General features: G+C 35.7%; 1 long non-coding RNA gene across 1 annotated transcript; it reads right to left on the bottom strand.

The window, feature by feature from the left end:
* Window positions 1-50: 50 nt before the first annotated feature.
* On the bottom strand, window positions 51-11541 carry LOC116869673. The gene is made up of 3 exons (XR_004383084.1): window positions 11423-11541; window positions 2714-2857; window positions 51-83 (listed from the first exon to the last, which is right to left on the bottom strand). It is a non-coding gene; the product is annotated as an uncharacterized LOC116869673 (long non-coding RNA).
* Between the last annotated feature and the right edge of the window lie 9507 nt (window positions 11542-21048).

The raw sequence follows: 21048 nt of genomic DNA, 5'->3' as shown, positions 1-21048 counted from the left end.
TTTTTAAGGCAATTAGATAGAACAATGCTGTCCAAAAGAAATATAATGCAAATCATATATGCAAATTTAAATGTCCAGTAACTCTGCCAAAAAGTAAAAAGATGCAGATGATACAAATAATACATTTTATTGAATCCCATATATCTGAAATATTATTATTTAAACATGTAGTCAATATAAATAATTATTAAGGAGATATTTTTCATTCCTTAATCATACTCAGTCTCTGACACCCAGCATTTTCTTTATATTTGCATCACATCTTTACTCGGACCAGCCACATTTCAGCTGCTCAGTGGCCACATGTGGTCCATGTTTACTGTCTTGGACAGCACAGTTAGAAATTTATACTTTAAATGGATTCTTAAGGAGGCTCCTCCTGTTGTTAGGGTGGTAAATGTGGTGGGGTTGGTATAGACCGTGTCTCTTAAACTTTAGCATCCATTAGAGTCATCCTGGAGAGCAGGTTAAAATGCAAATTCCTGGGTCCTAACTCCAAAGATTCTGATTACTTAGTTCTAGGTCAGGGACCAAGAAATAGCATGTCCAAAGTAATGCCAATGTTGGTCCATAGACTACATTTCTTAGTATCATTGGTACAAAGTCTGCACCCTTGAGTTTTACCATTAACTTTGCTGTTTTCAATAATTTTCCAAAAGAAGATGCGTTGTACCTATTCTGACTATAGTAATAGAAATGAAGGGCTTTTCCATGGCACACATATCAGTTCCTGTTTCTACCACCACCACACAGTTCTAGGATTGAAAATTTGCAACCTGTTCACCCTACTCAGCCAGCTGTTGAGCCACTAGGACCAAAGCCTTGTCATATCTGGGGTGTCTCATCTGCATTAAGTGGAAATCAGCTTGTTCTTGTTTCTCCAAGACTAGAGCTCTGGCATGGGTCTCCCGAGGCCATGTGCCTCTTCAGCTGTTACCTCTCTTTTTAATCATCATAGGCTCTACCGTTATTATTATGTTGAGTTTGCATTATAAATAGTTTGGTAAATAGATATGTTCAATTTACATAATAATTTTGTCCTAAAATTTATTTAGTATGACTAACAATGTGGTTTTTTACAGTATATATTAATTGTTTCTCCTTTTCCATGAATATAAAAAACATGCATATTTAGGCAGCAGGTCACCTGTTTAATTATATATCATCATTATAATTATATATCCTTAATTATATATCCTCATGCCATGTTCATGACATGATATTGCCATTAGAAAGTGATGTTGAATAATTATGGTAGAAATTATGGGTTAGTCTCATGTTTATATATAACTTATAAGTGATTGCCATTTTGTTCTACCTAAACACTACTTCGGTAATCTACATACCCTATGGCCCTGTATGAAGATATTTAATGAAAGCTCAATAGCCTATTCTCTAAAAGAAACTGTTTATCATTTTGTTGGAGAATACTATGCAGACAAAGAAAAAAAATGTTCTAGTAATATTTAAATTCACGTAAAACACCCTTGAGTTCTAGGTACCCAGTGACCAACATGATGGGGGGCAAAAAATGGACTGAAGAGACAAATTCAGTCTTGAGTGACAGCTCTGTCTTATTGGTTTCCAGGATTAGACCAGTTAGGCAACTTATTTACTTCTCTAAAGTTAGTTTCTTCATCTGCAAAACAAGAAGAACAAAGTCTCTAGTTAATGGGGTGACTGTGAAGGTTATGGTGTTTGAGAGAAGTCAACTGCAATTATTGTTCCAGAATTAAAAAAGGATTTCTAGGTTGGTGATCTGGAAAGTCACCATGAAGGAAATGGAATCTGAGTTAGGTCTTCAAAGTTGGTATGATTTGTTTGGTCTTATTTAAAAAAAAAAAAATACTTCTGGGGGTGCCTGTGTGGCTCAGAGGGTTAAGCCTCTGCCTTTGGCTCAGGTCATGGTCTCAGGGTCCTGGGATCGAGCCCCGCATCAAACTCTGCTCAGCAGGAGCCTGCTTCCCTCTGTTTCTCTCAGCCTGTTTCTCTGCCTACTTGCGATCTCTCTCTCTGTGTCAAATAAATAAATAAAATCTTAAAAAAAAAATACTTCTGTACATGAACTATAAATTCATTGTATAAAATATTAAAGTTATAATTTTAAGACATCACTAATGATTTCACCATTCAGAGATAGTCTCTATTAATATTTTGGTATGCTTTCTTATCTCTTCTATCACTTAGGTATTTTTTTTTTAATCATTGTATGTGGAACAACAAGTTGTTAAAATGAATTATTCTTATCTTGGGGTTTCAGCATACCAAGTGTCCCCACATTCTAAAGCAAAACACTGCACCATCTATGCAGAACTTGTATTTGGGGTTCTCTTTTGCCAGCATTAGCTCACCACCCACTTTATCCTTAAAAAAAAAAAAAAAAAGAAGGTTAAGAAGTAGGAAGTTTTATAGAAAGAATGCCTTTAGGTCAATGCCTCTCAACTGGAAACATTTGGCAGTGCCTGGAGACATTTTTGTTTTCATAACTAGTGCAGGGGGTGGGGTGCTGTGCTGCTAGCATCTAGTGACTAAAAGCCAGAGATGCTGCTCAACATCCCTCAATGCACAGGACAGCCACTCACAACAAATACTTATCTGGCCAAAAATATCAATAGTGTTATAGTTGAGAAACCTGCCTCAGAGGGAGAGCTGTCCTAGAACAACAGGTGTACTGCTCCTCCCAACATCTGTAGGAGGTGTGTTTCTCTGTCACCTTGATCCAAATATGAAGATTCAAGAAAATTACTTGGATGGTTTGGCTAGGGTTCTCTGGAGTTTGGTAGACACAAGTACCAGTATCTGATTCCCTCCTGGAAAAATTCTGAAGAGGAGAGGCTAAGGGAAGACATCAGTGGCACTAGGAGGAAAAAAACAAAAACAAAAACAAAACACCCAAGTTAAAAAGCATCTGCATCCACTTTGAGAGTTCAGTGAAACAAAAATCCCTGTTTTTCTGGTCTTTGTGGACCATGACTGCAATCATCTCAAAAGGGTCCACCTCCAAGAAGATATCTGTAATGGAGACAGGCCACCTGGAGAAGGCTGAGAAAACAGTAGTATGAAACTAGGCAAGGATGGCATGCATCTTCGTGAGTAAGAGAAAGTTGGAGGGAAGTTGGCAAAGAGAAAGGGCAAGAGGATTACGTGGGCGGGACCAGGAAGATGGTTTTTAGAGAACACAAAGACACTGTATGGAAATCAGCATCTAAACCATTGTCATGTCCAAAAGGATGATGGCAGTTATCTTTTCTGATCTTTCCTTTCCTCCCTACCTTCCTTCAATCCAGCAGGATAGAGGGGCACTTGAGTGAGCAGGAAGTGAGGTGAAAAAGTGAAGTGGGTAATTGAGAAGCAACCAACCAATCCCCTTTTTCTACTGCAGGTTTCCTAAACTGGACCAGGAAAGAAGCTTCACAAAACAAGAGACTGAAGTTATGATGCTAGCATAGGCTAGGCTTTTTTTTTTTTTAATATTTATTTAAATGAGAGAGAGAGAGTTGGGTGGGGAGGGGTAGAGGGAGAGGATCTCCAGCAAACTCTCCACTGAGTGCAGAGTGCGACCCAGGGCCAGACCCCACAGTCCATGAGACCACAACCTAAGCTAAAACCAAGAGTCCAACACTCAGCCAACAGAGCCACCCAGGTGCCCCTAGGCTAGGCTTTTTAATATCTTTGAACAACTATACAAGCTATAGGATCTGCTCACAAGTTCATCTTGGTGATAGAAGAACGAGTCTCCAGAATTTATTTGAAAAAGGCAGTTGTGTGGAAGAATAAAGTTACTTTATATTTGAAACCTACCAAGTCTGGCTCCTTCAATAAACTGGTTATATGCATGTATATAACAGACATGATATGTAAATACACACACACACACACATACACACATGCAAAGAATATGTCTATGTATGATTATATTACATATATAACAAACATCTATACATACATATGTGTATGTATTTTTTATGTATTTGGATCACACTAAAAAGTTTTCTCTTATATCTCTATATTCACTTCTCATATCTCTCTATATTCACTCAGCTTCATAGATTTTTTACATCATTGAAATAATCTATTGATTATTGATATAATCTATTGATTATGATATATCTATAGATATATCACAATTCATGTCCCTAGCCCTAATTCTGTTGATAGATATTTCAATAATAAGTTACTACTAGAAATAGCACTATAATGAACATCTTTATGACTCTCCACCTGGAGAGTCACATTTTATCAAATTTAAATTTACTAAATTTTTAAATTTTTAGTTGCAGTAAAAGATATTATGCATAAAACTTACCATCTTAATAATTTTTAAGTTGAACAATTCATTAGCATTAAATATATTCACATTGTTTTACAACAGATTTCCAGGACTTTCTTGTCTTGCAAAACTGAAACTCTACACCCATTAAACAACCTTCTATTTCCTCCTCCCCTAACCCCTAGTAAGTATCATTCTACTTTCTGTTTCTATGAATTTGACCATTTTAGACAACTCATATAATTGGACCAGATCATATTTGTCTTTTCATGATTGGTTTATTTAACATAATGTCCTCAAAGTTCATCTATGTTGTAGCATAACAAGATGCTTCTTTTTTAAGGCTGAATAATATCCCATTGTATGAATAATATCCATTAGCACATATATTCTACATTCTGTTAATCCATTCGTCCACTGATGAACATTTAGGTTGCTTACATTTTTTGGCTATCGTGAGTAATGTTACTACAAATATCGGCATACAAATATCTCTTGGAGACCCTGCTTTCAATTCTTTAGGATAAAGGACTTGAATAGATGATAGATGATAGATAGATGATATAAAAATGACCCGCAAGCCTACGAAAATATGCTTAACATCACTGATCATAAGAGAAATGCAAATCAGAACAGCAATGAGATTCCACTTCATACCCATTAGGATGACTATTACAAAAACAAAATAAAAAAAAAAAAAAACAGAAAATAAGTGTTGGCAAGGATGTAGGGAAAGCAGAACTCTTGTGCACAATTTGTGGGATTGTAAAATGGAACAACCATTATGGAAAACAGTATCCATTTCCTCAAAAAGTTAGACATAGAACCACCATATAATCAAGTGATGTGCATCTTTACATATTAGATGCACAGCATCATTTCTACCCCGTTCTATTGATTAAGGCATGTGACAAGACCAGCCCAAATTCTAAAGAAGAAGAAATAAATGCCACCTCTTTTTTAAAAAAGATTTTATTTATTTATTTGCCAGAGAGAGAGAGAGAAAGAGGCAGGCAGATGGAGAAGCAGGCTCCCTGCTGAGCAAGGAGCCCAATGTGGGACTCTATCCCAGGACCCTGGGATCATGACCTGAGCTGAAGGTAAACGTTTAACCAAGCCACCTAGGCAACCCTAAATGCCACCTCCTGATGAGAGGTATAACATGTATGTACAGCAATGGAGGAATTATGGAAGACTATCTTTAGAGACCATTTATCATAGATAATTTGATAGAGAGATAATGATAGTCTTAGTTTTATTTTACATTTCTTTGATTACTTATGAGGCTTTTTTTTCGTGGTCCCTCAGTCATTTGTAGTTCTGTGAATCATCTGTTTATGCCTTGTGACTTTAAAAAACTTTCTCCAGCAGTTTAAAAAAAATTTTTTTAAGTCTTTATATGTTGTTTGTTGATTGTGAGAAAATAAGATATTAACCCATTTCCTTTCAAACTTACTGTAAAACTCTGTTTATTATATAGCATTAAATATTTACATGCAAAAAAGCATTCTAAAATTTTTAATTTCCAATTAGCAGAATCCATTTAGTTGGGTTTCTTTTTGGTGACATATTCAGTGATAATATAAAAAATTCATAATTATAGTGAATATTCATCATCTTTTTGGCAGCACAACATCCTTATGCCTTTCCTAGTTTGAGGGAAATTCCAATTGTCTGAGTTTGTATTGGACAAGGCACATGCCCCTGGGGGTAAGCATATGATTCACAAGGGGTGCAGAGAGAAATTATTGAAATATTTATTTTTATTTATTTTATCTTTAAAAAATATAAAAATTAAACTTTGCCAATACTTAATATGGACACAAACCCTGGGACCTTTGGATCTTTTTTTTTTTGGATCACATATCAGTACCCCGGGATCCTTCGATTGAATCACCTATCGGGTATAAGGGATAACCAAGAGAAAATGTTGCTCTAAAACATGGAAGGATTTTTTGTTCGTTTGTTTTAATTTTATTTGTCAGAGAGAGAGAGAGTTTAGAAAGTGAGCACAAGGAGGAGGAGCAGCAGGCAGAGGTAGAGGCTTCCCACTGAGCAAGGAGCCAGATGTGGGACTCCATCCCAGGACCCTAGGATCATGACCTGAGCCTAAGGCACACGGTTAACCCACTAAGCCACCCAGGCGATGTCCCTAAAACATGGAAGGTTGATGGTGCTGCCCTTTATCCCTCTTTGGAAGATTTCCATGTGTTGTCATTTACATGTGACTAAAAAGATCTACAGCTTATAGTACCCAGATTTTCTTAAACTATCCTTCAGGGATAACTGGCTGGTTCAGTCAGAAGAGCATATGACTTGGGGCACCTGGTTGGCTAGCCTGCTTCTCCCTCTCTCTGCCAGCAGCTGCCCCTGCTTGTGCTCACTCTCTCTCTTTCACTGTCAAGTAAATAATTAAAGTCTTTAAAAAGAAAAAAAAAGAAAAAGAAAAGAAAAGTATATGACTCTTGATCTTGGGGTCATGAGTTAAAGCCCCATGCTAGGTATAGAGATTACTTAAAATTTTTTTTTTAATTATCCTTCAAATACACAGAAGTGTCTAGAAGTTTCCTGCAAATAAATGTGGGCTGAATACACTATTATCAATGCAAATATAAATGAGCTGGGACTGACACTCCACTTCTTGTTATCTACTTTAGAAGCTCATCAGATCTGCCAAGAGATTGGCCAGACCAATTAAAATTAATAAGACGACTGTTTGATATATAGATATAGACTTACATACTATTTGTGCATTTTATTTGACTACCTATTGGTAGCATAAAGTCACTCTGATTGACAAAATGGTCTATATGTAATCTAATATGTCAAGACGAATCCCTAATTTTTCACAGATGTCAAAATTCACATGATACTCGGGGCGCCTGGGTGGCTCAGTGGGTTAAGACTCTGCTTTTGGCTCAGGTCATGATCCCGGGGTCCTGGGATCAAGCCCCGCATCGGGCTCTCTGCTCAGCAGGGAGCCTGCTTCCCTTCCTCTCTCTCTGCCTGCCTCTCTACCTACTTGTGATCTCTCTCTGTCAAATAAATAAAATAAAATCTTTAAAAAAAAAGTCACATGATACTTATTCACTACTTAAATCTTTTCCCCTAAGCCTAATGATAGATACTGAGCTTAACATTTGTACTGAAGCTTCTTACTAACATCTTTCTGAGGGATAATTTTCAGCTGTAACAGCCATTAAAACTTGATATTAAAATAAACACAAGAAACAGTTTTTGGAGTTGCCTGGCTGGCTCAGTGGGAAGAACATGAGATTCCTGATCTCAGGGTTGTGAGTTCGATCCCCATGTTGGGTACAGAGATTACTTAAATATAAAATCTTTTTAAAAAAAGGAAAAAGAAACAGTCCTTTGGATACTTTCTCAAAAATAGCTAAAACAATATTTTAGTGAAGCATATTTAATCACAGTGCTATTAAGAAAATATTACTTATAAACATTTTAGGGCATAAATAAAATACATTAGTACTAACAATACAGAAATAAATATAATAAAACATAAACTATAGTAATTTCCATTTTTCATTTTTGTCACATTTTAAATGTATATTTGTATAATTTTTATAAATAGTCATACACAACCATGTATAAATAAATGTGTTTAATCAAGAATACTTCTGGTTCACATAAGAGACATTAATGTCACAAAACAAACTGAGGGTGGCAGGAGGGAGGGGGGTAGGGAGAGGGTGGTGGGGTTATGGACATTGGGAAGGGTATGTGCTATGGTGAGTGCTGTGAAATGTGTAAACCTGGCGATTCACAGACCTGTGCCCCTGGGGCTAATAATACATTATATGTTTATAAAAAAATATAAAAAATTATTTAAAAAAAAAGATACTGATTTACTGAAAAAAAAAGAATACTTCTGGTTCACACAATGAGCAAATTAGAAATGTTTCTTTCTTTAAATAAAACTTATTAGTTATCTTTTACTTCTACAAAATAAAAGATATTTTGTAGAAATTACAAAAATAAGATTATTGAGCATAAAATAATAGAAAATGAAAAATTTAATCAAAATGGTAACAAATAGCATAGTCAGAATATATGTTTTTAATAGTTGCTTTATGGAAATGAATTCTTTATGATGATTCCAATGCTTACTTGATCCACTATCCCATTTTCCATAGAAATAACCTCTGATTTGCTCACTACTTTTCTTCAGATAGTACAAACCTTAACTAGTTTTAAGTACATTTTAATTTTGAAACTATATTCGCCACTGGCAACTGAAATTGGAAGTTACTTATAGCCTGAGAAATATCAGAATATTTGAAAACGTATTCAGTAAGTTATTGCTACAAACATTTTGATATTCAAATTGCAATATTTCAGAGGAAATCTATGTAGATTCTAGAAAACAGCTTAAAGATTTTAGTTTCTCAAGTATTTGTGACCCATAAATATCACATTTGCTGTTACAGTCATCAGTAGATATCAATTTTAACTTTTTGTGTAGTTGTACTATTTCATTTTCTTCATATTTCATCAGATGGTGTTATCTAGAGCACCAAAATAGGTGTAGTATTTTCTTGGCATCATAAAACTTTTTTTTTAAGTTTTTATCATAAATAACACTACATCAAAAACTAATGATGTACTATATGTTGGCTAATTGAACTTAAAAAAAATTAAAAATAAATAAAAGAAAAAATAAAATAAGAAATAAAACTTTCTTTAATGATAATATTATTGTATCTGATACAGAAAACAAAATTCTTCACTTGGAAATTTTGGTTTTCGACAAAGATGGGTTGATTGTGGGATTTCCCAGTCAAACTTGGTCTTTTTCCTTGTAGGTTTGAGATTCATATCTACATCCAGAGATTGTAATATCTTTAACAACAATAATATATTTTTCATAAAAACCACAATCATACTTTTTTAAAAAATAAATTTCTTAATCTCTTTGATGACATTTGAAGGGTATTATTTAAGTCTTGAATTTCAGTTTCTGCGACATTTTGCTTACAACATTAATACTTTTTTAAAATATGATAAATTAAAGCTAAACAAAAAAATATAACTTTTGATATTTTTTCAAGTATTCTTTGGCTTCTTTTCTAGAATATATACATTTATTAGTGCCATCACAAAACTTTAAGAGTTTTTAACCTGCCTCTATTTGTGTTTTTATTTTTATTTATTTTTATCAATGGATATTTTTTAATTTTAAAAAACGTTTAAATTTGGGATGCCTGGGTGGCTCAGTGGGTGAAAGCCTCTGCCTTTGGCTCAGGTCATGATCCCAGGGTCCTGGAATCGAGCCCCACATCAGTTCTCTGCTCAGCAGGGAGCCTGCTTCCTCCTCTCTCTCTCTGCCTGCCTCTCTACCTACTTGTGATCTCTGTCCATCAAATAAAAAAAAAAAATTTTTAATGTTTAAATTTTTAAATCAGGTTTCTTATTTTAATTTGAGTACAGTTAACATACAGTGTTATATTAGTTTGCGGTGTACAATAGAGTGATTCAACACTTCCATACATCATCTGGAGCTCCTCACAAGTGCACGCCTACATCCCTGTCACCCATTTCACACACCCCACCCCCACCGAATCTCCCCTCTTCTACTTGTGTTTTTAGTAGCATCATGTTACCAACTGCATTTCCTATTCCAAATTCAACAATGGCTAAATACTCATGTTTAGTAAATGTGTATCCAATGCTTTTTAATTTTTATTGAGGCTGAAAAGTGGTTTTATACTTTGTGCCATATAAAAAGCTGTTCAGAGTTACCAGAGAGTTTTGCTGTCTCATTTCCTCCCAGTTTAAAAAAATGCACAGAAATCAGAATACAGGATATTTTATCATTTTCAAACATCAACTGTTGCAAGTTGCTGTTTTCCTTGCACATTTTTGCTATTATTGTACCCAGGATTTAGATTTCCAGATTTTCTCTTATAAGTGGTTACTAAAAATACATATATAATTGTTCTTTACTTAAGTCACCTACTGGACAGAACTGCCCCCAACTTGTCACATGTAGAAATAACAAGACTTCAATTTTTTTAAATTCACAGATCTAACACCAGTTATCATCTGTTCTACAGGGCTTTGATTATATGTGTATGTGGTATGTAGGAGCTAGCTTGCACTGGCTGGTGAAAGCCTACCATTAAATATTCAGGAATTTTGTGAACCGGTTGTTAAATTATTAGGAGCTTGAAATCAGCCTTATTAGGAGTGTTTGCAACATTGAAATCAGCAAGTGCCACAGTTTTTCTTTTTTAAGAGAGGTTATCAGCACACCATTGATTATATCTAAAATGATTGAATAATAATTAGCATTGTTCACCTCATTAAATAATATTTTTAATTCCATCTGCTATAATCTTGATTTTCGGTTTTATATTTCATCCCCTACATAATGTGCCATATTGTTATTTGTTGTTGATGTTTGTATTATGCTTAAGTGTCAGTGGTAATGTTATCCAATTTTGCTATGGTTTCTACTAAATGAAGGAGATTCCTATTGTCATTCAGTTGTTTAGTTAATTCTCTGAATGCTCAAATGTTTTGCTAAATACATTAAAATTTATAGTATACATTTACTATTGACACATTGTTTCTCATCTTCAAATAGTTTATTTCCTATAGCGTCAAAATTATTTTTTTCAAAAGTTAAACAATAAAATGATAGTGATTCATTTTATTCTTCATTTTTTTTATGATAAGTGACAAAATCTGTCATTCTATGCCCCCATTCTCTTTATTCAGTTGTTTTTTTTTTCCCATAAGGGATTTATAAAATAATATGTGTGTGTGTGTGTGTGTGTATATATATATATATATATATATATTTATATATATATATATATAGATTTCTTTCAGCTTAAAAAAAAAATAACAGGAGTTAGGATTTTTCTTTCAACATTAGCCGGAATTCTTATATGAGAAGTTTTCAAAAACTTCCTATCTGTGCTTTCATTGAGAAGATAAACTTGTCCTCTTGGAGATGGATAATCTCAACAAGAGAGTTCTGCTTTCAGTATTCAAATACAAGGACTTTAACTGGATCAACAGCAAGTATAATCATTTAATGGATTCTATGTGGGTGTTTTTCCTCTCTCATTTTTTTTAAAGAAATTCATCCATTCCCATTCACATAGAAATAGAGAGTAAATTCACCACTTGTCCCCTCTGTGAAGTCTGCTAGATTCTCCTGAGACTAATCATTTCCTTTTATTTCTTCCCCCTGGCATTCAATGATCCAAATAATTTCTTTTTTGTTTTTTGGATGGTGGATTCTCATTTTCTGTTTTTCTGATCATGACACAATGTTGGGCAGAAATAATGTGATCATTTTATACATTTATTTTAGAATGTGTAAAATTTTTAACTTTTATTCATTTAATGAGCCATTAAGCTTTAACAGCAATTAAAATTGTATGATAAAGTTTTCACAGCATAATAATGGCTATGATATAATTAGATCATTATGTGGTAATGGTAAATAAATATTACTCATTCTATAGAGACTCATGTCAGATGAAAGTATTATTAGGCTTAAATGGAAACTCTGCAATATCATTTTAGTAAAATAGACAAGTGACAATACTGTTAACTACAAAATAAGACTCAAAATTTAGCTACATTTTACCACCAGGGAATTTTTCTTTTTCATTCTGAGATATTTTCTGATGAGCTCATGAAATTTGTGAAAAGTAGCTTCCAGTATTAGAAGCATTGTTTATTGTTACATCAACAAAGTCTTTTGTTTGTTAAGCTCGTTCCTTCACTATCAAAGCAAAACAGTATATATGTATTCTATTACGAAAAGATATTTTACTTGATTAGTTAGGGAACTGTTATAATAAATATACAAATAGCCTATCTTTGACACCTAAAACAAGTTATAATAAAAATATAAAAATAGATCAAAATAATAAATGTATCTACAATGTGACTGTCATTCTCTTAGTTATTGTGACCTTATACGGAACCCAACCTGGATACCTGTAAGCAGCAGATGTGCTCATGTTGGAGATGCACATTCATAGGGCCTAAAGACCACTTCATGAGCATAGAGTAGAACTAACAAAGCAGGCATACTGTTACTACAAATAAAAATAAAATTTAAAGAAGTTAACTTGATCCATCTCTTCCTTTGTGATTTTCTCCATTGGTTTGCTTTCTGTTTTTTCATATAGAGTTATTTCCCTCTCTGAGATCATGACACTAATCATCCTCCATATTTTCTGCCATTTTTTACATTAAATAAAACTTTTAAATTCTGTTAGATTTATTTTGATGCATGATATATAGTAAGAATCTAACTTTCTCTCAAAGTTTTATCTATTGTGTATTCACCCTTTATATAATAATCTTTACTCATTTCTTATATCATTTTATCATAACAGCTTTTGATAGGGTCTTCTTCTGTAATATTGTTTTTATTTGTACCTATTCTTGTACTTTAACATGGTATTTTATCCAATATGGCCAAATAATAAAACATTTCATTATTTGGCAAGATGACTCTTCATTCATTAAGCTTTGCTTCCTTTTTTTCATTAGACATTTTTGTCCATTTATTCTTTCAATGTATAACATAGGACTTGAAAGAGCGGAAATAAAAAGAGAAAAGGTATTTCAAGGAGAAAAATGGAGTAAAAACAAAGAACTTCCACCAAGTCAATGGAAAGCAATGTTGAGTTTAAAAAAGGAAGGTTATCTGTTTTTTGGATCTCCCCTGTCTTGGAGCTAAAATGTATCCTCTGATATCCTTATCAGACATCCTTACTCATTCATGTAAGAGAATAAAAGAAAAAAAAATACATAAATACTCTAACAGAAATGTGTATGAATACTGAAGGCTTGCTACAGCACTTGCTTATATAATGTGTTCTTTAAAACATGCTTAGTAGAAAGTTTCTGCAAATATTCTGAGACAGTAAAATTTTCTAAACCCGATATTTGTTTTTTTCTAAACCTGATATATGCTTCACAATGCCTTCCCTGGAAACCTTACCTCCTACCAACTTTCGTGAAGTGTCATATATTCTTTTAGTAAACCTGAGTCAAGATTCAAGGAAGCCCTGGTTTTCTAATTGAGAAGTTTGAGCTTGGTTTCATTTTGAGGTTTTGAGGATGATAGAAACTTAAAACAAAATGAAAGCTCTTTAAATCCTCAAACCTCCATTTTATAATAAGTATTTATAGTGCCCTCTGTTCTGCCACAAATGAAATTTAACCATAAATTAACCTACCTATATACAGATTTTTTAAAATCACTATAAGACTAACTTTACGATAAAGAATACATAGAAGGAAAGAAATTTACAACTTCAATATGTAAATGCTTGGTCACAGTCACATTGAAAAGTTTAAGGAAGTTGCTAGATATTTGCAACTCTGTGTAGCAATCACAGTGAAAGAGACAGCTACAGAAGCAGATTAATGCCATGCACGGTATTGGCAACTCAAAAACCTAAGTGTTTAGACTCAATAATTTGATTTTCCAAAATGGGAAACCACTGTTGATAATGTTCAGCCTAAAATACAATATAACCCTTTCTTGAATTTTATGTAGTTGCATGCTTGAAAAGGTCAGTGTTACATAAAGCAAGTTGGAGTTTGCCCTCATTTCATTGTACTCATCCACTTTCTGAATGCATTCCAGAAGTACTGAAACTCTTGATATTCCTAAGAGACAGATCCTCATGGACAACCACAACACTTCCAGTGTTATAATGAGATGGAAGACTAGATTGATCATGATAATCTCAGGTCTGTTAGACAGAAGTGAATGCAGATAGAAGTGGGAATGGGTGGAGGACTCCCTCCTCCACAAGATGAGCTCTCAAACCAAAATTCCAAAACATGTAGGAAAAACGAACCCCTAGAAATTCAGCCAACAGAATCAACAATCAGGAGATAGAGTCATCCTCCCAAAAAAGATTTTTTTTTAAGCATGATAGGATCTGAAAAAATTTCACCAAGTCATCCTCAATTAGCTTTGTAACTACATAAATAAAATATTTTCACTTACAAAAGTCTGCTATTTTTCAATAGGGTACTTGTAAGGATGATTATGTACACAGAACAAGAGCTACATCACCTGAGCTAGATTTTTATTGCTTTTTGTTGAGTAAGTCTCACATGCCACTTGAGGGAGAAAAAGGTCATTTCAAACCAAATTTTTAAAAAATTTAATTAGCCAGTAAAGTCTCAAGAAAACAGCCTCCTAGAAGTCAGAATCAGAGACCTCAGAGTCTCTTGATACCAACCATGACACCTGCCTAACCCACTTTCAGTGAAATCACTGCTCCTGTGGCTCATAGTCCTTTCTGACTGTAAATAAAGTTCTTTGTCAGACTAATTAGAACATGACAGTGAGTGAAGTGAGGCCAATGAATCCTGGCTCTGTCACACATCAGCTATATGAACTTGAGCAAATTATCTACCCTCTTTGCATCTTTATTTTTTCACCTGGTAAATGGGGATAATAATAGTACTTATTGCTCTGGTTTTTCATAAGAACTGAAATTAACTTTTATGAAGGGCTTGAGATAGTACCTGGAAAACAGTCTGCTACACAAACATTGCAGGAATTCCAGCCTTAGTCCTCACTGCTAGAAAACTGCTAGAGTCCCAGCTAAGGATCCCAGTTCTTCACATGATTTTTCATATTGCATGATTTTTATTCTCTTTCCATCCTTATCAGGCTCAATTTGGCAATAATCCTGAAGAGTGGGTTCCTAGATTAAATTTGTACCTCAGGTGGGTTCTGACCTGTGCCTCATAGAATGTGTTCATGCAGCAACTTAAAATCAGTGCCAACTCTACTTCTACTAATATGTCCAAAATTTTATTCATATAGGAATCTGGAATGTCAGTTGACAAAATGAGGTACCCAAGAAATTTTCTTCATATTTTTATAACCGAACTCAATTTATATTGTGAGTCCCCACACTTTTGCATAGTAAAGACATAATTTGAGTTAATTCAAATGCAAGCTCCTCGGCTTGCCCAGGGCTGCATCAGAACTTTGGGGGTCACTAGGTTCACAGGACTCATAGGGTCAAAGTATCAGGATGGAGTGGGAGAGAATATCTGATTGTTGGTGGGTGTCTACACTATCATCCACTCAGAGGTCCTGGTTCCTTTCCAGACCTCAATCGTTGGTCATTGGCAGGCTGATATGGCACCTTTTTGCCCTTCGTTGTCATTCCCATCATTAGATCTCTTTAAGACCCTGATTCTCCTTTGAGTCACACCTCCGTGTGGGAAAATTCCACTGTGGGGCACTGCTATGATCTGTGGGAAACTTATATTCTTCAGTCCTAGACTCTTTTGCTGTTGCAATGCCATGCTCTAACACAAGGAACTCAGTGAAGCTTACATTACCCAGACAACAGTCGGGCTGCCCCCTTAGGAAAGTGGTGGGGCTGGAACTTGCCTCTTGTCACTCACACCCCCAGACACTACCCAGGGACAGAAGCTTGAGCCTCCTCAAGCTTATCCAGTTTCCTGAATCCTTGGTTCACCCCCATTACCCTAGAAAGCCACAAGATCTTATCATACCTCCTCTGTTTCTCTCCATCATACAGGGCAAGAAATTTTTGTTTATTTTTGTGAAGCAGACACTGACTCTAATTCATCATGTATTCTTCCAAATGAGATGAGGCTTTTTTGAAACAATGATCATTTGTTAATTTGATAACACTTTTAAAGTCTACTTTCTCCCATGGAGCCTCTTTCCCAAGGATAAGAAGGAAAAATGTTTAGCTCCCCAAATTGAAAAGAGGGAGAGAGTTGGGGGAAAGCGGAAACATGAAAAAAACACATCAGTTAGAACAACAGAATTTCTCACCTTATTACCTTTTGTGATGACAATGAATCAAATTGAGGCAATTCTACAATCAAGTAAAATATTTTCTCAGCCCCAACTGTAAGTCAGGCTTTATGCTTGGTGCCAGGGGCACAAAGACGAATGAGACCAGGCCTCACTGCCGTCATTCAAGGATGTCTCATTTTCGCCACTTCTTCCTCTGCTTTATTTAAGATTATGTAATTTTTTGGCCATATTACAACTTTTCCACCTGTTTCCCTGCTTCAAATCTCATTTTCCAGTTTTATGTGCCCCCTACTGACCCTTCACATTTACTGAAACAAACTTAATCATATCATTCTTTTACTGAAAAGTTTACAGTGGTTCCCATCATCTTTGGGACAAAATGCTAGGCACAGTCCTCATTCCTAAAAACATTATTTCATCTAGTTCTCAAAGCAATGCCATCAGGTAGCTATTGTGACCTCAATTTTATGAACAAGGAAACTGAAGCTCAGAGAACTTAAACCATCCTGACCAAGTTACAAAGCCAGCAGAATTAGGGCTCAAAATCAGCTTTCTTTTTCTAGACCCACTGTCTTTAACACAAGATCAAATGTTCTGGTCTCCTTCATTCATTTCCCCTCTGACATTAAGGAGGGATATATATAGTAAGAATACCACTACCATTATACCATGACTATCATTACATTACTACCATGACTATCACTACAATAAGCAACTAGCACTTTGGATCTCATGCCCTCATTTATCTTCAATATACAGAAGGAGAAAGAAGGAGGAAGAAACTTACCAAGTTGGCCAAGTCTGTCAATCAGTCAAATGAACCTTGGCAGTCCATGGGTGACAAATTTTGAGCCAAGTCACCCTTGCATGCAGTACATTTTATCCAAAGACTTACAGATAAAATACTCAGTGACTTGTTCCAGTTTATACACTGTCATTGTGAAAGTAGAATGGAAATTCCAGTCTCCTGAATCTTCTGTCCACTAAGCCAAAATGCAACACACAAATCCACTAATCTAAGCGAACAGAAACCTTTCAGTAAGTTAGCCCCGTGTAACAGGCAACTTAACACGTTTGAAGGTTTTAAAATATGACAATTAAACTATCTCTAGGAAGCATGTGGTACCGCTAAATGGCGATTCACAAGCAAACCTCAAAAACACCAACGTTGTTTATGACTGTAAACCTCACTCAAAATTTGTTCCCAACTGGTTTCAATATTCAGTTGGAAGAGTGACAGTTGGAGTTAATGGTTTTCTTTTCTCACTTTTCTTCAAAAACCAGTCCATCTCATTACTATAGTGCTCTGCAACCTTTTTAAGCCCATGACCCCTTTGGATAAGCCTGAAAATCTCATGACACCATTCCCACCACCTCTGACTTCCATTCTGACTAGTGAGATTTATGTGCAGAAATGACATTTATTTTCCTGTGCATCATGTCAGATAAGGAAAAAAAAAACAAAAACAAGAGCTTTTAATGTTCCAAATTATTATGTGAGAAAGGCATTTTGCTTTCCAACTATAAAAATGTATTTTGACATTTTTTCCAAATCATATATCATCTACTCACAACACCCCCACTCTACCCCTCCCAGCTATGACATCAATTATATTTCCCCCTGTTAATCTTTGGCCTATTTTTATGTAATACTGATGTTCAGTTTAAGGCTCTTACTAGATCTACAATTGTCCAATTTTTTTAAAAAATTTTTTAAAAGACTTTATTTATTAATTTGAGAGCAAGAGAGAGTGAGAGAGAGAGCATGAGTTGGCTGAGAGGCAGAGGGAAAAGCAGGGAGCCCCATGCAGGACTCACTCCCAGGACTCTGAGATCATGACCTGAGTCTAACGCAGATGCTTAACCAACTGAGTCACCCAGGTACCCTTACAATTTTCCTAATATTTATAATATTTGTTATTCATAAAACAGTTTCCAGCTAAAAAGAGAATCAAGCAATAGAAATGAAATTCACAGACTCAGAGAATATCCAAGTATCGGGGGCCCCAAGAGATTACTGGTCTCCATTGCCCCCAGTTGGACCCCCATTTGTCCCCAACCCAGACCTACGGACGAATCTGGATCTTTGGCCCTTGTGGCCGAGGGATCTAAATTACAAACAAGCACCCCAGCTGATTCTAATAATCGCTTGGTGTGGGGAAACAACTAGTAACACAGTCTCACCCTATTATTTGACAGGTGAGGAAACAAATGCAAAGAGAGCAAGTGCAACTCAGTTCTTTTACTTTCTACTGGTTATAAAACCAACTTTTAAAAAGTCTTTAGAATTTTATTTTCATGATCAGCTCTGATTTCTAGTGAGAAAAAAATATATTTTTACAATCACCTTATCTTCCTCCTTTTTCCAAACATTGCCTGGACAGCAATAAATGATGGATTGAACGCATTCCCTTATCTTCTCCAACAACATAGTGGTAAAGGAAGAAAAGGCATAATCTGGTGAGGAAAAGGGGATGCTTGTTCACACTTTGGGAAGATGTAAAGCAGACGGTGGAATGGCAACTGATGTGGCCGAAGAAAAAGCTTAATCCCAAATTCATACTCAAGGGGACAACGAATTAGAAGTGGATGGATTTGGGGTGTCTGGGTGGCTCAGTGGGTTGAGCCTCTGCCTTCGGCTCAGGTCATGATTTCAGGGTTCTGGGATCAAACCCCGCATTGGGCTCTCTGCTTAGCAGGGAGCCTGCTTCCCCCCCTCTCTCTGCCTGCCTCTCTGCCTGCTTGTGATCTCTCTCTCTCTCTCTCTCTGTCAAATAAAGAAGTTTAAAAATCTTAAAGAAAAAAAAAAAAAGTGGACAGATTTGCCCGGGAGAACTCGTGAGCAACTATGAGGACACATGGCCAGGGTTAAGGCTTAAAGCAAAACATGTGAATGGAAGGCTTGGAATTCCAGATGTGTATTCATACACCACCTTCCCCCTCCCCATGCAGAGATGCCAGCAGCCAAATGCTCCACTCCCCGCAACTGACAGCCAGATTCTATTCTCCAGTGAAAGTGAAAGGGATTAAGCATATTACTCCTGATCTCAGCTCAGGTCTTGATCTCAGCGTCATGAGTTTGAGCCCCATGTAGGGCTCTGTGCTGGGCATGGAGCCTATTTAAAAAAAAATAATAAAGAAAGAAAGAAAAAGAAAAAAGTGAAAGGGAAGACTTTTCTTCAGATGCACCAAACACAGCAGAATGTGACAGTAAGGTAACAAGATAGTAAAAGGGGCAGTCAAGTGAAAAATTTGCATCCTGAATGACTGGACCACCAAGCTTAACTAGGTGCCCACCTCCAAGAGGAAGTTGAAGAATTCATCCCTAGAGATACTGAATGACTACTACATACTGAAATTGTGTGTAGTGTGTTTTGGGGAGGGAAATAGATATGCACCAATGAAACAGCCAGTTCTCTAGTAAATAACCCTAAGAGATTACAGCCTTATGTCTGACAGCTTCTATATTAGTTTGCCAGGGCTGCCATAACCACATACCACAGACTGGTATCTTAAAGAGTAGCAGTTTGTTTTCCTGGAGTCCTAGAAGTCTGAGAACAAGGTGTCAGCAGGGCTGGTATCTTCTGAGATCTCTCTCCTTCGCTTGTAGATCATTTTCATCGCCGTTTGTCTTCACATGATCTCCCTCTGTTGGGGTCTTAATCTCCTCTTGAGGACACCAGGCATACATGATGAGGGCCTACCCATATGGACTCATATTACCTTAATTACCTTTTTTTTTTAAATTATATTTATCTCTTTATTTGATGTAGAGAGAGGAAGAGAGCACAAGTGGGGGTGGCAGGGAGAGCAGTAGGCAGAGAGGGAAGGAGAAGCAGACTCCCCATTAAGTGGGGAGCCCAATGCAGGGCTCAATCCCAGGACCCCGGGATCATGACCTGAGCTGAAGACAGATGCTAAACTGACTGAGCTTCCCAGGGACCCCATCTTTAATTACCTCTTCAAAGACTATTTCCAAATATTGTCACATTCTGAAGTACTAGGGATTAGAATTTCAACATAAGAATTTGGAGAGAACATAACTAAGTCTATAATAGCTTCTAAAAGATTTTTAACATTTTATTCATAATCATGGCAATCAAGGATCATTAGACACATGAAGAAATTTCTCTAAAACCTACACACACACACATACACACTCATTTATTCACTCAAATCTCAAAGATAAGTAACAGGGGAAAACCTCAAAGATATGAATTAATATCTTTGGAGAAATACAAGAAAATCTTAAATTGATAAACCCAGAGCTAAGTATTATAGAAAAAGGAACAATAAAAAACAAAGAACTTGAAAGGTTAAACTATGATAAGAAAATATAAGTAAACAAGTAAATGGAGAAAATAAAAAGTCAAGGAAATCCCTCAGAAAACGGAAGCCCTCTCAAGGTAAGAAATTAGACACATGAAAGCAAAGATAGAGAATAAGAAGGTCAACCTAAGAGGTTAAAAATCTGATTAATAGGCATTCAGAAAGAGTAGAGAAAAATGGAGAGGGAAATACCATCAAAGAAATAGCACTAAATCTTCTCAATTCTGTATCTCTGATCTGTGTCTTCCCTTTGAACTTCAGACTTGAATGCCCGACTCAGCTGCCTCTTCAATATCTCCATCTCAATAAATGAACATTTTAATTTTTGTTTAGTCAAAAAAATCTGAACAAATACCTCATACTTTATAAAAAATTAAAAATTGGGGACACTGGGTGGCTCAAATGGTTAAGCATCCAACTCTTGATTTCGGCTCAGTCATGATCTCAGGGTTCTGGGATGGAACCCCTGTCATGATCTGTGCTCAGCAGGGAGCCTGCCTAAGATTCTCTCTCTCCCTCTGCCCTTCTCTCCACTTATGTATGTGCTCTCTTTCTCTCTCTCTTTAAAGTAAATCTTTATAAAAAATTAACTAAAAATTAATCATAGACTGAATGTAAAATATAA

This window comes from Lontra canadensis, unplaced genomic scaffold (genome assembly GCF_010015895.1).
Source record: "Lontra canadensis isolate GAN:19392208 unplaced genomic scaffold, GSC_riverotter_1.0 scaffold20, whole genome shotgun sequence".
Lineage (NCBI taxonomy): Eukaryota > Metazoa > Chordata > Mammalia > Carnivora > Mustelidae > Lontra > Lontra canadensis.
This window is presented reverse-complemented; position numbering and strand designations above follow the sequence as displayed.